This window comes from Triturus cristatus, chromosome 1_1 (assembly GCF_964204655.1).
Source record: "Triturus cristatus chromosome 1_1, aTriCri1.1, whole genome shotgun sequence".
In the NCBI taxonomy this organism is placed as follows: Eukaryota; Metazoa; Chordata; class Amphibia; order Caudata; family Salamandridae; genus Triturus; species Triturus cristatus.
The window spans coordinates 1,103,523,882-1,103,539,370 of NC_140579.1; the positions used below are offsets into that span (position 1 = coordinate 1,103,523,882).

Below are 15,489 nucleotides of genomic sequence, written 5' to 3' on the forward strand. Positions count from 1 at the left end.
GCACCAGTCATGGGTGCTCGATGGAGTTAGTCTGTTTGACGGCTCTGCCTTGAAGTTGCTCTCACAGTCTTTCTTCACGTTACTTTCTTGGCGACAAACGCAGTTGTTGAGTTCTTTTGGTTCAGCGCTAGATGTTGCCATTTATCTTTTTAGTCCAGTCCTTTTCTTTATCTGTGGCGTGTGTTCTGTTTTGCAGAAAGACGGGTTATTCGCAAGACACCCCTCTCACCAGGATGCCCCTCTCACAGGTGTTCCCCTGCCACGGGATATCCTTGAGGCCCTCTTCCTCAGATCTGGCCTGGGTTCAGTGTCCTGTATCGTGTTACTCCCATGCCGATAAGTACGGGTGCGGAGGAGACGGCAGGTCTCACCTCAGATGCCGCAGTCAGACCTGGAGGGTGGCTGTTGGCTCCTGTCTTTAGCACGCGAAGTCTTCATCCTCCTGAGACCTTTGCTGAAGGGCGGCTGATGACCATCTCTCGTCGCGGGGATACTCTCTCTCACCGGCATCCCTGAGGCCTTTGCCCCTGAGTCACCACGGCTGGCATTGACCAGTGTCCGTGTAACCCCAAAGGTGGGTGTTTCGAATGGTCCGGCCTGCTCACCTCTGCAGATCCCAGGTGTGCTGAAAGCATCATCAAACAGATGGTCTTTTCTCCGTGCCACGGGTGTTCTTTAGGACTTGCGCACTGTGTTCTGACGCTTGTCACCTTCCTTGTCTTTGAGGTGTGAGTAGTCTTGCCACACTCTTCTCCTTGTCCTCTATTTCTTTCTCCGTGAGGCTGTCATGTCACTCTGACTTCTTCTCCTTCTTACAGTGGCAACCGTGCCACTCAGATCTTTCTTTCCCCTTTTCCTATTAGTGGCAGACGTGCCACTCTGATGTCATCTTCCTTCTTGTAGTGGCAAACGTGCCACTCAGATATCTTCTTTTCTTGTAGTGGCAAACGTGCCACTGCGATATCTTCTTTCTTCTTAGTGGCGGACATGCCACTCTGGTCTCTTCATCACTTCGCTTCACGACCTACTCTGGACCGTTTCTGTTCTCCTCTTATCAGGCCAGGCTTCTCCATGCAGCGCGCGCACTCTGCACGTGTTCCCCCTGGTCTTGTCCTCGTCCGAGAACACTCTCTTCATCTTCCTCAGCATTCCGAGTTAGGGTCGTGACCTTCTCTTCATCTTCTCCTTTTCACCAGTTACTTTGGTTGAAGTTCGTGGGGCCAAACTCTTGGTCCGCTTCGTTCTTCTCCTGTTCACCAGTTACTTTGGTTCTTCTTGAGCTTCTTGGACCACTTGACGGTCCGCGCTGCCGATCGCTGGCAGGATATCTTCGGTCTTGTCGTCAGACCTCTTGCTTTGTAGCTTCACTGACCCGTGCGTCGGTCACCTCCTTGTGCAACTCCTGGCGAGTCGGCTTCTGTGGTGCGACCATTTGGCTGGTCGGCTTGACCTTTGTGGTGCGACCGTTTGGCAGGTCGGCTTGGCCTTTGTGGTGCGACCATTTGGCTGGTCGGCTTGGCCATTTGTGGTGCGACCGTTTGGCAGGTCGGCTTGGCCTTTGTGGTGCGACCGTTTGGCAGGTCGGCTTGGCCTTTGTGGTGCGACCATCTGGCTGGTCGGCTTCACGAGGTGCGTCACGTCGTGTGACCCCCGGTGTCTTCTGACTTATCGGGCGCTGGTGCAAGCTTCTCTTCGTACCGTCGTGGTACATCTTCAGTGTCGCGTTGCTCCTTGCGCCGTGTGATCTCTGGTTATCGTGCACCCACTCTTTTCCTTCTGTAACTGAGGCGGTGCTTTAGACTGCTGCCTTTTGGTCGCTTCCGTGGACGCACTTGCTGCGCACTTCCTTCTGATCCTCTTTTGAGACTTGCTGCCTGGACGAGTCTCTTCAAACCCTTGCCACCCAAGGCTGGTGCACTCTGGTGTCTTCACTCCTGCAGCGACTACCCCTGGCCAGTAGGCGTCACCGCACTCCACGCCACCTTGTCAGCAGGCTCCTTCCTGGAGGATCCCTTGTGTGTGCACTTGTTGGCGTTTGCCACTCCAGTGTGGGCGGTCGTGCATACTCCACTAGGCTTTGCTGTGTTACAGCGTTCCCCTTTTCGGTTGTGCCGTTCAGCTGCAACAGTGCTTATGCGCTTTATTTTCCCTGCACGTTTGGGCTGTAAGAGCTCCCTCTGTGCTGCCTTATTTTCTTCTTGGCATGCTGTTGCCTCCCAGCACACTATTATATGTCTGTTTGTGTTGTTTTTTTCTTGTTTTGTGGTAGAAAACCTTGCTGCCACCGTCTTTTACCTAGTGGGTGCAATGATGCACTTTGGCCACTAGATGGCAGTGTGCTTCATTTCAACGTGTTCTCAGCCGGTCTTTTCTTCCCGACCCTGAGGCCTCACGCTGTCTTTTCACAGTGGGACACCTTCCTGATCCCCAGCTGGCACACCTTCTTGGGACCCCCACGCATACAGGCACTGCAGCCAGGTAGGTGCCCTCGTTTGTCTTCTTTTATTTATTAATGTTTTGTTTGACTTTGTGCCTGTGCACACGCGATCAGGGCACTTTCCTGCTGTAATTATTTTCGCGCCCTGCAGCGCTCCAACCGGCCTCCAGCAGCTTCCTCCATGCTGCGGGCCTTGCTCTCCTGTCTCTCGATCGTTCCTGCCGCTTTCCTGATTACTCGTGTCCCTTGGCTGCACCGGGACCTCGCAGGACACTAAACGGCCTCATTTATCCAGTTCCCACCGGCCTGGCACGCTCTCTCCTCGCAGGTGGGACACGGACTCCGAGGCTGCGTTCTTGCTCCCCCGTCGCCGGAGTCTCTCATCGGCCGCTGGCGGCCAGGCACCCTATCTTCCCGGGCACACGCAGGCTGTTGGGCATGACTGGAGGACTCCGCTTCTGGACGGCGAGTCACGTAGATGGTTAGGACCTCCGCGCCCCTTGCAGCCGGCATTTCCTTCTCCCTGGCAGCACAGGGGTGGGGATGCTGGTGCCGCTCTGCTCGGCAGCAGTCTAGATGCTGCCTTCTCACCCTTCCACCCCGCAGCCTCACATTTCACATGCTGCGCGGGGGTGGGTAGGTGTTGGCGTTATTCTCGGGGCTGCCCACTTTGAGCTATGGGCTCAGTTCAGTTTGCTGGTGGAGCGCCTCACCGCAGAGTGGCACTTGACCGGTCGCTGCTGCTGCAGGGTGGGCACCCGCTGACTGTATGCCATTTGGGTCTCTCTTCGCCGCGCTGCGTTACGCTCACCGTCTGCTTGCTCTGCCTCAGGCTCTTCCGACGCGGGGTCTCCCACTCGGCTTGGCGCACCCCCGGGGCTCTTCTCACGCCCCGTGGGATCTCAAACGCAACGGGCGCTTCCTGGGGTCAGCCACATGCAGGCACTGCGGCCTCGGGTGGGCTCCCGACCTCGCTTTCTCAGGCCCAGGGCTTTTCACACGCCCTGCGGGCCATCGGGCTTGTTCTGCGCCGGCTTCTGGGGGTGCCCTCGAAACGGGCAGCTCTCTCCCCCTTAATTCCAATCAGCTGGACTGCTGCACGCACAGCCAGCTCTCCTCCTCACCACCTTACCAAAGGCGGCGGCACACGCGGAATTAGCCCACTCGTCGCCATTGTAGTGTTGGGGGCCCTAGGCCCTCATGCTGGGAATGACTGACGCGGACACATCGTTAGATGGTGGGTTAACTGGCCACGAGCACGTGCGCTCGGCCCTTTTATTAGCCTCGTCACCTGACCCAGTGACGTAGGTGGTGGGTGGGTGTAAAGTGTAGAGCATACACTTATGAACACTAGAACGTGTCCATGCTAGGACACTACACGCCCCTCGGAGGCGGTGCTTGGCTGGTGCCACCCCCCCGCCAATAGTATTCACAGGGGAGGAGAAGGCGAGAAGGACTCGTTTCCGCAACCGACTCTCCTGTTTCAAAACTTCCTCTGGTACCACTAACGCCTGCTGCTGCGTTTTCAACCAGTTCACCTGCGAGGACAAAGAGGCACAGAGCGATAGGGAGTCGGTGCACCGCCTCGGGGTAAGTCTTAGTGGTGGGCGCGGAAATCCTGCGGAGGAGGGATGGGGACCCCGGGCAGGGGTGGCTTGTTTCCCGCGCCTCCCTTTGCGTGCGCTGAACGGGCGCCTAACAGCTTATGCTTATTTCCTACCCGCTCCAATAAGTTGTAATGTTTACCTCCTTTGCCTCTGGTCAGTTTTAGCCTATTCCTACGTGGTTACAGCGGGAATTAACTTCAGCGTTCCTGGCTCGCGGGGTTGGCTACGTGGATCTCAAATTTTATATTTTCGATTTATTGATGATTCCTGAGTTTGAGACAGGGCCTAGATAGGGCTCTGCTCCCAGGTTGTTCCCATTCTTTCTTCTACTTGACCATAGTAATGAGATGGTGGTGAGAGGGGGGAGTTACGCCACTGCTTTGAGACTTTTATAGTGCGCGCGGGAGACACCACTCAAGCGCTCATAATTCCTTACACCTACGGGCGCCACTGTTTCTTTAGTAAAGTGTTTCATCATGTGTTGCACCTGACCAGCGCTCTGTCTGTGTTTACGTATGTGGTTTAGGCGTATAGCAGAGCGCCGTCTACGTCACGTTTGCAGTCCCCGCAGATTGTGGTGGTGTTGCTGCACCCTGCACAGTATTTCCCTAATCGAAAAAAGGGTTACAGAAAAAAAGTAAAAACTCCTAATTGAACATGAAAATGATCCTCTTTCTTTGGTCCCTGACGAATTGCTGATTAGTCCCTGCGAATGTGTAAACCAATTTGTGTGTAGCCGGGTATGCTTAGCCAGCTAAAGCTGGATTCGATTATTTACGGGGACAGTCGATTAAAGTGATCTCATGTTTTATCGCTGCAGGGGGAAGAGGTGTTGTACTCCAACGCTTCCAATATCTACCGTAGGAAGGAAAATCGCACCCCTGCAGTAGGGAGTATGCAACCGCGCAATCGGGAGGCGATGCTTGGAGAGATATAAAAAAAATATATGCGAGTATCCCCGTTGTCAGATTTCTAAGGCTAATCGCGCTCTGTCGCAGCTAGAGTCGTTGTATTTATTCTAAATTATTCCAAAGAATAGCGAGACAGGTTCACTTTATATGTGGCAGTGGTCGTACAGCTGCATTTTGGATATGTGTAATAATGCAGTTGCAGTTTAATGGTCCTGGGGCCACAGATACAATGTTTACATGCACTGTTTCTGTAATGTTTTCTATTGCTGGAACTGAAAGTAGAGAAAAACGGAAAACTTTCCTAATATGGGAATCTGGATTTAGTTTGTCTTTGAACTTAAGACCTGGCTCTTCTCCTTGACCTAGCCCACTCTTTTTCCCCCGGACATCACTGAACCTCACTAGATGTTGTCTTCAGCGCCGGGACACCCCCGTTGGGGGTAGCTGAGCGCTTAACAAACTTCTAAATAATAATAATAAGTCTGTTTGCGTGTCTTGGCTTAACTATGTAGGATGTGGGTTCTGCGTGTTGCCGCCTCACATAGCGCCACCCTAGGCTCTCACTGTGCTTGTTTATTTTTTATCTGTGCTTTTCATTAAAATGCTCTTTTCAGGCCTGCCACCTAAGATCGCTCTACAGTGTTTACCACGATATCAACACTTCACAATGTTTAGTTGTGAAGAGGCGATATCACAGTAAGCTAGAAACCCTTGCGGGGAGCAGGTTCCATCTCATTACATGGCATCTGTGGCGACCAGGGCCGGACTGGAACCCAAAACCGGCCCTGGCAAAGTGCTCCCCAGACCCCAGCCCTTGAGGCACCGGCTGTTATTTATTTATTAATTTGATATAGCACTACGTGTGGCCTTGAGGGGGCGCAACACAGGCCCGCAACCTTCAGGGGGCCCCCATTCAACCGAAGACCAATTCATAAATGTAATCTATGGGATACTAGGACCCCTCACAAGATATGGGATTCCCAGACCCTTCTTCATATTCTGCAGGGGGCTCGCATCATCATACATGCCAACATTGTGGAAGAGGAAAAGGGGACATTTAAAAACAAGCATTAAAAATGCAATAGGTCTCGCCTTTCATTAAGTTAAAGCCATTTGCTTTGCTATACAATACCATTAGCAAAGCAAATGGGTTTAACTTAATCAAAGGCGAGACTTATTGCATTTTCAATGCTTATTGGTATTGTCTTAAAGTACATACAAATTTTGGCTATTTTTCTAAACTGGTGTGGTATCCTTTTGTAGTGCTTACACTGTATTACTGTTATGTACAAATGCTTTACACACTGTCTCTAAGATAAGCCTGACTGCTCGTGCCAAGCTACCAAGGGGTTGAGCAGGGGTTATTTTAGGAGTGTAACTCCCTTATCCTGACTAGGAAGAAGGGTCCCTATTTGGACAAAGGTGCAAGCCCTTGCCAACTAGAGACCCCCAGTTGTACCATTGGTTGTCAGCGGTGAGGATAGGTCTTGCGTTTGCACTTAACTAACAGTGATTGGTGTGCACTACTACCATATTGCAGACCATTACGTGCCACATACTAGTTCTTTTTCTTTTTGGCCTATTTTTGATCTCGCCAGTTTGAACTTGCTACTTCATCATGCCGGAATCAAGAGCATCATCGGTTGCATCCCTGCAAATTGCCTTTAAGGAGGATAGGTTGGAAGCCTACAATGTTAGGGATTTGAAATCATTTTGCAAGAACCTAAAAGTCCAAGTCAGAGGCCTCACTGGGAAGGACGAGCTACAAAGGGCGCTGAGGGCCTCGGTAGCTGCCAGAGATGCAAGTGGGCAATCTGGTGATCTCAGTGGTGAGGCGGAGGAGCCTATTCCTAGGATGGATGTGCTTTTGGGAGGGGGGAACCCTCCAGGCCAGGCAGCAGTAGCCTGTCCCCAGAGAAGCTGTAGGACAGGCGGGAAGCACGGAAGTTTGAGTTGGAAAAACTCAGGATAGAAAGTGACTGGGAAGATAAAAGAATAGTCATGGAGGAAAGGAAGATACTCTTAGACCATGAGCGAGGTCTTAAGGAGCTTGAGCTAAGAAGTAGGCCCAGCTCAGATGGTGGCAGCAATTAGTCAAGTCACGCAGACAGAATTGTACACATCCCTAAGAATGTATGCAAGAATTCAAAAAGGAGGAGGACATACAAAGATGGTTTCAAGGGTACGAGGTAGCAATCCACATGAATGGGGTCCCTGAGGAGCAGGATTGTGGCCTCTCTTCCCAGAAGAAGCAAGGGATACTTTAATAGCTTTGGGTAAGGGGTATCACCTCACCTATCCCAACAAGAAGGACGCCCTTTTCACTAAGTTTGGTCTTACTCCTGAAAAGTACAGGGATCAGTTCAGGTCCAGTAAGAAGAATGATGCCAACACTTGGTTGGAATGTGTGGATGTGTTTTGCCGGTTACTGGATGGCTGGGTGAAGGGCAGTAATGTGACAGATTTTCAGGGGCTCTACAATTTGATTGCATGGGAGCACTTGTCTAGTCTATGTTTTGCAGATCTGCACCAGCACCTAGTTGATAGTAAGCTGACTGACCTCAGGAAGCTTGCTATGGAGGCAGACCGCGGGGTGAGTACCAGGGTCCACAAGAATGCGTTTTGGGGAGACTCAGCCAAAGGTGGGCAGGGTCCCCAGCAGAAAAGTGGGGGGGGACAAGGGTTAATCACAGGAGTTCTCTAAATGGCCCCAAACTAACACCCAGGGTAAAGTTTCCCATTCCCCTGGAGATAAGAAACAAGGGATCTTGTAAGGAAAGCCTGCTGAGACCGTCCCCTGCAAATGTTTTGCATGTGACCAGGTGGGGCAGATGAAGGGGGACCCCAGGTGCTCAAAGGGGGCTCAGCCACTGACCAGTGGGCAGTCCAAAGTGTTGGCTAGTGTAGCGCTGGGGGAGGAGGAGTAGTACCAACAGGAGGGTGGGGACCCCGCAGAAACAACCCTCGTCTCACTAGGGGACAGCGAGATGGTCCCAGGAAACCAGGTGCCACCTAACACAAAGAAATACAGCACAGCACCTGGGTGACCATCAATGGGAAAAGGGTAGAGGCTCTCAGAGATACTGGAGCCATTGTGACCTCAGTCCGGTGTCACCTGGTCTCTGAGAAGCATGTAGTCGCAGGGGCATTCCACCAAGTAATTGTGGTAGACAATTCAGAGCGCCAGTGTCTGGCGGTGCAGGTTCCCTTCGAGTGGGGGGGGTCTAAGGTCCCTTGAGGGTGGTTGTGAACCCTTCCATGCCTGTAGATTGTCTGCTAGGTAACGACCTGGAGCAGTCCTTGTGGAAGGATGTTGAGCTCAGGTCTCACTTGGAGATGCTTGGGTTGCCAGAGTGGGCATACGTGTCCACTCGGTAAATGGCGGCTAGAGAGGGTGGTCAAGAGGACTTGGAGCCTGAAACAGTGGCCCAAGTCCCTGCCAAGAGAAAGGGCAAGGGTCGCGGGAAACCGGCCCCTGAAGTTCCCATGGACCGGAAGGAGGCGGACCTTGAGGGGTACGCCCCGGTGCCGACAGGAGAGCAGGTAGCTGAACTGGGGGACATCTCTGAGCTGACCCATTGGCAGCAAGAAGGGGGTCCCACCAGGGAGGAATTCTGCATGGAGCAGAAAGAGTGCCCTTCTCTAGAGGGTCTGCGGTGGCAGGCTGTAGACCAAGCAACTGGTGATCAGTCCGGATCACACTGGATCTACTGGGAGAATGATCTCCTGTATAGTGAGCCTGAGGTCGCTTAGCCTGGGTCAGCCCGTGTGCTGGTGGTACCCCAGCGTTTCAGGACCTTCCTACGGGGTCTGGCTCATAACGTGCCTTTGGCAGGACATTTGGGGCAGGACAAGACCTTTGACAGGCTTGTCACCCACTTCTTCTGGTCCCAAATGCGCAGGCAGTCAGATGGACATTGCCGGTCTTGCAAACTTACCAGGCAAGTGGTAAGAGTGGGAGGAAGGTCAAAGCTCCTCTCCAACCGTTTCTAGTAGTTGGAACACCCTTTGAAAGGGTAGGGATGGACATTGTGGGGCAACTGGATCCCAAGACCGCCATGGGGAACAGGTACCTCCGGGACCATGCCACCCAGTACCCAGAGGCAATGCCTCTCAGGACAATGGCGGCGCCAGTGGTGGGCCAGGCGTTAATGGGGAAATTTTCCCGAGTGTGGTTCTCCAGAGAGGTGGTTTCTGACAGGGGCACCAACTTCATATCTAAGTATATGACATCCCTGTGGAATGAGTGTGGTGTGACTTACAAGTTCACCACTCCTTACCACCCACAAGGTAACTGTCTGGTAGAGAGATTCAACCAGACCTTGAAGGGCGTGCTTAAGGGTCTAACGGAACCCATGAGGCATAAGTGGGACGTCCTCTTGCCGTGCCTTCTCTTTGCATACAGGGAGGTACCACAGAAGTCTCTTGGGTTCAGTCCCTTTGAGCTCCTATATGGTCACCCTTTGAGAGAACCTCTAAGTTTGGTGAAGGATGGCTGGGAGGCAGCTCCCAGGAAAACTCCCCAGGAGGTGTTTAGTTACATGCTGGCCTCCCGAAACCAAACTGCCCGCTTCAGGAAACTCACTCAGGCGAACCTGGAAGCAAGCCAGGAAATAATGAAGAAGTGGTAGGACCAGAATGCCACTCTGGTCGAATTTCAACCTGGACAAAACATATGGGTTATGGCCCCAGAGGAGCCTTGTGCCTTGCAGGACAAGTGGACTGGGCCGTGTGAGATGGTGGAGCGCAAAAGTGATGTCACCTACCTGGTGGATTTGCAGGCTCCCAGGAACCCTCTGAGGGTCCTCCACGTGAACCGCCTCAAACCCCACTTCGAGAGGTCCGAAGTGAGCATGCTCTTGGCGACATATGACGGGGTGGAAGAGAAGAGTGAGCCTCTCCCTGACCTCCTGTCTGCCAAGGAAGGTGATGGGTCAGTGGAAGGTGTGATCCTCTCCCCTACACTGACCGCAGAGCAGCAGAGCAACTGTCACCGGTTGTTGGGACAGTTTGCCCCACTGTTCTCCCTAACCCCCGGTGTTACTTACTGGTGTACCTATGACGTGGACACCGGTGACAGCCCGCCTGTGAAGCACAAGATTTACAGGTTGACTGACCGGGTCAAGGCCAGCATCAAAGAGGAGGTCTCTAAGATGTTGGCGTTAGGGGTGATCGAGCCTTTCAGCAGACCTTGGGCCAGCCCAGTGGTCTTGGTCCAGAAGGCTGCTGCACCCGGTGCTACTCTAGAACTGCGGTTTTGTGTGGACTACCGTGGGCTCAATGCCATCACCAGGACTGGCACACACCCCATCCCCAGAGCTGATGAGCTCATTGATCGGTTGGGAGCTGCCAAGTTCCTCAGCACGTTTGATTTAACATCTGGGTACTGGCAGATTGCCTTAACCCATGGGGCCAAGGAGAGGTCAGCATTTTCAACACCAGGAGGACATTACCAGTTCCGGGTGATGCCCTTTGGGTTGAAGAATGCCCCTGCCACCTTTCAGAGGTTGGTCAAACATGTGTTGGCTGGGCTGGAGGATTTCAGCGCCGCCTACCTGGATGACATCGCAGTGTTCAGTTCCAGCTGGGAAGAACACTTGCAGCACCTCAGTGAAGTGTTAAAGGCGCTGCAGAGGGCAGGCCTCACGATCAAGGCCAGTAAGTGCCAGATCAGGAAGGGTTCTGTGGTGTACTTGGGACACCAGGAAGGAAGCGGCCAGGTGGCACCTCTACAACCCAAGATTGACACCATTCTGGCTTGGGAGCCCCCTAAGACCAATGTAGGAGAGTAGGATCTGCTTCACATGGGTACCCCCACTTTTTGCTGGTGTTTCACTGTTTTTCGGCCTCAGTCTGGCTGTAGGCCTCTAATCAGGATCACAGCCTAGCTGCTTCCTCTCTAAAATGGGTTCCATGTACATTAGGCACATATCTAATTGGATTCTGGAGTGCCTTATAAGCCCCTAGTATATGGTATACTATGTACCTAGGGCATAGGTACCTCAGAGGCCTACCAGGGGCTGCATCATGTATTATGCCACCCCTGGGAAGCACTCCAAAGTGACACCACAGGTCTGCTACTGCAGCCTGGGTAAGGGTGTGCTTGCACCCCTTTCTGTGGTATAGGCTACCTAGATCACTACCTTATACAGAAACATATAAACCTATAAGCCACTCCTATGGCAGGCCTTGACAATCCTGAAGGCAGAGTGCTTGGTTTTATGTGAGAGGGTTGTAGGAGAGTAGGATCTGCACTTATGTTGCCCCCACTTTTTTTCTGATGTATACACTGGTTTCTGACTATAGTCTGGCTGGGTCCCTGCTAATCAGGGCCCCAGTCTCACTGATCTCTCTAAACAACTTGGTGTGCATATTAGATGCACTAGTGATTGGATACTGTGGTACCTTATGAGCCCCTAGTATATGGTACCTTAGGTACCTAGGGCATTGGTACTTGACAGGCCTACCAGGGGCTGCAGCATGTATTATGCCACCCCTGGGAAGCACTCACAATCTGACACCACAGGCCTGCTACTGCAGCCTGTGTGAGGTAGTGTTAGCACTCCTCACTGAGGTATAGGTTCCTATATCTCACCATACACACACATATAAACCTATCAGTCACCCCTATGGTAGGCCCTATCAATCCCAAGGGCAGGGTGCAGGGTTTACTATGTGAGGGGGTGCTTCTGCCTGAGCAGGGCCCCTCTGCAGCTGGCAGAGTCTATTCTCTGCTGCTGTTTGTGGATGCGGTTCAACCATATACTCTTAAGTGCATTATAACCTCGCGGTAAATGCTAACTTTGGAATGTCTGCATCAAAACATGTCGTGTTTGGTGTCAAACAACTGTGAATCCTACCCCCACACCAGTAACTGGTGTGGGAGTAGGATCCCACCCTTCTAGAGGGGACGGCATGTACCCACTGTACTACACGGTAGAAATCATCTAGAGCCCTGGCATCACAAAATGGATGCCACCAGCACAGACACCGGGCTGCCTTCCTGCTGCTGACCGAAACTCGCAGTGGAGGGAGCCCAACAAAGGGTTTCCTGTCACAAGGAGGTGTCACCACCTCCCAGACAGGATTTAGTGTATTGGAGCTGGGTGGGTGCACTCTTAGAGTGCTTTGAAGTCCTGCACTGGGGAAGCAGTAGGCTCCTCTGTGCATATGCCAGCTCAAACCGGTTCAGGGGCTACCTGCCCCTGCTCTGGCGTGAAACTGGACAAAGGGAAGTGGGTGTAACCACCCACTACCCTGACCCTCCTAGAGGAGTGGTCATAGAGCTAGTCCCTCCCATCTTTTCACTATAAAATACCACACATTGCCAATGCAATTTAGATTACACCTGGACGACGCTCCACTAAGAAGAATCCTGGCCCTTCGATGTTCCACTATCTCTGGAAGACTGAAGAATCTCCCTTGGAGTCAAGGAGTGACTCCCCTGCTTGGCAGGCACCAAAACTCTTTACAACGGTTGCAAACTTTACCACTCCCGCCGGAGCCCAAAGTCCCTGCGTCCCCTGAAGCAGATTTCCTTACCTCTCGACGGCCATTTTGAGTCCCCAGTGAAGCTGTGGCATCTGGACCCCACGAGTGACGAGGAACAGCAATACCAGGGAACCGTGCACTGATTTCGAGTGCAAGCCCTAAACTACATCCAACGAAGTTGTGCTTTGGACCACTTGTTGTCCAAGTCCCTAGCAGGTCTAGTACCGAATTTCAGCAGCCTACCCCATCCCGAGTGACCGTGGGCTGTTGTTAAACTTTTCCTGCAAAGGCGTCTTTGCAGTTGCTTGCCCGTTGGCTAGTAACTCACCTGAAGACTTGGGCTCGCCTGGTTGCTCTGGGCCTGTCCTCACTTACCCTTGCTGGGTAAGTCCATCAGACCTTGCTGGTCTGCACCATTGCCAATCTTCACTCCACACAAGACTTGCAGCTGCCAAGGTTTATTGACTCCAATCCGGGTGCCAACACCGTCGACATCTGCAGACGTTGTGGGACCTCCCGAATCCAGCTGCTGGTCATCGTCGAGCCTTCCTGGACCTCGTGAGTGAAGAGACAAAACACCATCACCAACCTGAAGAGACGCGACAGCTGTGGTCATCCATCTTGCTGGCCACCGGTCACTGGCAAGTGACTCTGAACTCTGTCCCCTCAATTTCTAGGTCTTCTGCAACTCCAATCCATCGTCGGATTCGAACGGACACCTCTCCAGTCGTCACAAGCAGCAAGTATCCAGTGATCTCCATTCGAAACAGCATCGCGACCCGACACCAAAGGACACCTATGCACCCGGCTTCCCTGGGTGAGGTAACTCGTGCACTCCGGTGCCCAAGTGTGTGTTGGCTCTCGAAATACTTACCCTGTAAGTAGCTTGCCTGTTGACTTTTGCGAAGTGCCCTAAAACTGTAAAATACAAACCGCGACATTTGCCATTGAAACGCATTGAAAACCTGCGTGTGTGTTTAGACACTGCACGCGTCTCCTGTGGGCTGATTACTTACCTGCTAACACTGCAGAAGTGAAGCCCCAGCGATTCCCAAGGCCCTAGGCCTCTTACTTTTGCAAGTCGAGTTTGTTAACCCATTATTTTAGTATATGGTCTGGTACGCCCCTAGGGCTACAGCCATATTTGTGCTTAATTTATTGAGAACTGTTGATCTTTTGAATGTTTACCTGGCTCTAATCTCATAAAGAGATTAGTAGAGTATATTTAGAAATAAATACATATATATTTGATATATATACCTGTGTGGTATCTTTTCATTTGGTAATTCAAGAGATTATAAGGTAAAACAGGCTGCTTTACATTCCTCAGAGACTTAGCCTGAAGGCTGCTCTCCACAGCTACCAATAGGATAGCTTTCTTTAAAAGGTTGTCTTTAAACCTATCTACCAAGAGTCGAATTGGACTGGTGCAAGGTGGCCACTATAACTAGTGACCAGCATATGCCAGGCCAACTTCTCACAAGGGTGCCCAAGCATGAGCTGAGCCCCTCTGCAGCATTCGTAAATACTTCCTTATGGCTGTTCTGTGATACAGCCATAGCATATACTCTTAAGTGCATTATAACCTCGCGGTAAATGCTAACTATGGGATGGCTCTATCAAAACATGTCCCCACCTCCCCAGATAGGCTGATGTGTATTGGGGCTGGGCGGGAGCACTCTCTGGTGCTTGAAGTCCTGCACTGGGGGCACATTTGGTGTCCCTGTGCATACTCCACTTCTACCTGCATGTGCTACCTGCCCCTGCTCTGGCACGAAACTGGACAAAGGAAATGGGTGTAGCCACCCATCTTTCCTGGCCCACCCATAGGTGCGGCCTTAGAGTTAGTCCATCCCCTAAACTTAGTATAAGTATAGGAATCCAGTCCCTAGGACTTTAGAGTACCCTGGACGAAACTCTGCAACATACATCCTGGACCTTCGACTTTCTATCTCGACTAGAAGACGGAAGAAATCTCCCTTGGGGTCAAGGAGTGACTCCCCTGCTTGGCAGGCAACAAAGAAGCAACTGACCAGTCTGCAATTCTGAAGCTCCCGCCGGACGCCGAAGTCTCTGCATCCCCAGAGGTGGATTTCCATACTTCCCCAAGGCTACCCTGAGTCCACAGCAAAGCTGAGGCCCGTAGCTATCGTGGGTGACGTGGAACCGTGACCCCTGGACACTGAACTTTTGCAGCAACACTACCTTCCTGGTCATCCTCGAAGTTGTGTTTTGGGCTCCGAGTAGCCCCAGCCTTGAGCATCTCCTGCACCGAAGATTGTTGGCATCCACTCCACGAGTGCCCTGTGGGCCAGCTTCAAGTGCGAATGCTCGAGGCTCCTTCGCCATCACTAGCCCATTGGCTAGCAGGTCCCCACGAAGGTGACTCCTTTTCTGATTGGGCTTACCTGGTTGCTCCAGACGTGCCCTGACTTACCCTTGCTGGGTGAGTCCCTCAGACCTTGCTGGTCTGCACCGCAGTCTTTTCTCTGCATTCCTGTGACTTGCCATTGCCCAGGCTTGTTGGGTCCTTTCTGGTCGCCGACACCGCAGCACTTGACAGACTTTGTGGGACAGCTCGAATCCGGCTCGTGCACTTCGTCGACGCCTCCTGGATCTCGTGGCTGAAGAGTCAAGACACCCATCAACTCACCTGAAGCACCCGACATCTGTGAGCATTGGTCCATCCTGCCCTAGGTCACTGGCAAGTGACCCAGACTCTGTCCCCTCTGCTTTCAGGTTCCTTACATCCTAGATCCAGGCTTGGATCTCTCCGGACACTTCTCCTCTTCACGGCAGCAGCAGTTCTTTGCAGGCTTCCATTGAAATGGACGACGCGACCCGACACCAAAAGACACCTATGCACCCGGCTTTCCTGGGTGAGGTAACTCGAGTACTCCGGTGCTCTTGTGGGTGCTAGCCCTAGAACTTCTTAAGTCCAAAAGGGTTTGGTCCAGACTCGATTAGAAGTGTCCCTAATCTTTAAAATTCCAACCGCGACATTGCCCATAGAAGATAATAGGAACACGCGGTTGTGTTTCCA

At 52.3% G+C, this 15,489-nt stretch overlaps 1 protein-coding gene across 1 annotated transcript in view; it reads left to right on the forward strand.

Annotated features, from left to right (window-relative positions):
* Nucleotides 1-3,889: 3,889 nt before the first annotated feature.
* Nucleotides 3,890-15,489, forward strand: part of LOC146871621 (uncharacterized) — an 88,064-nt gene continuing 76,464 nt past the window's right edge. Inside the window, exon 1 of the mRNA XM_085599766.1 lies at nt 3,890-4,027. The gene's annotated coding sequence lies outside the window, so the exon portion shown is untranslated. The remainder of the gene's footprint in view (nt 4,028-15,489) is intronic.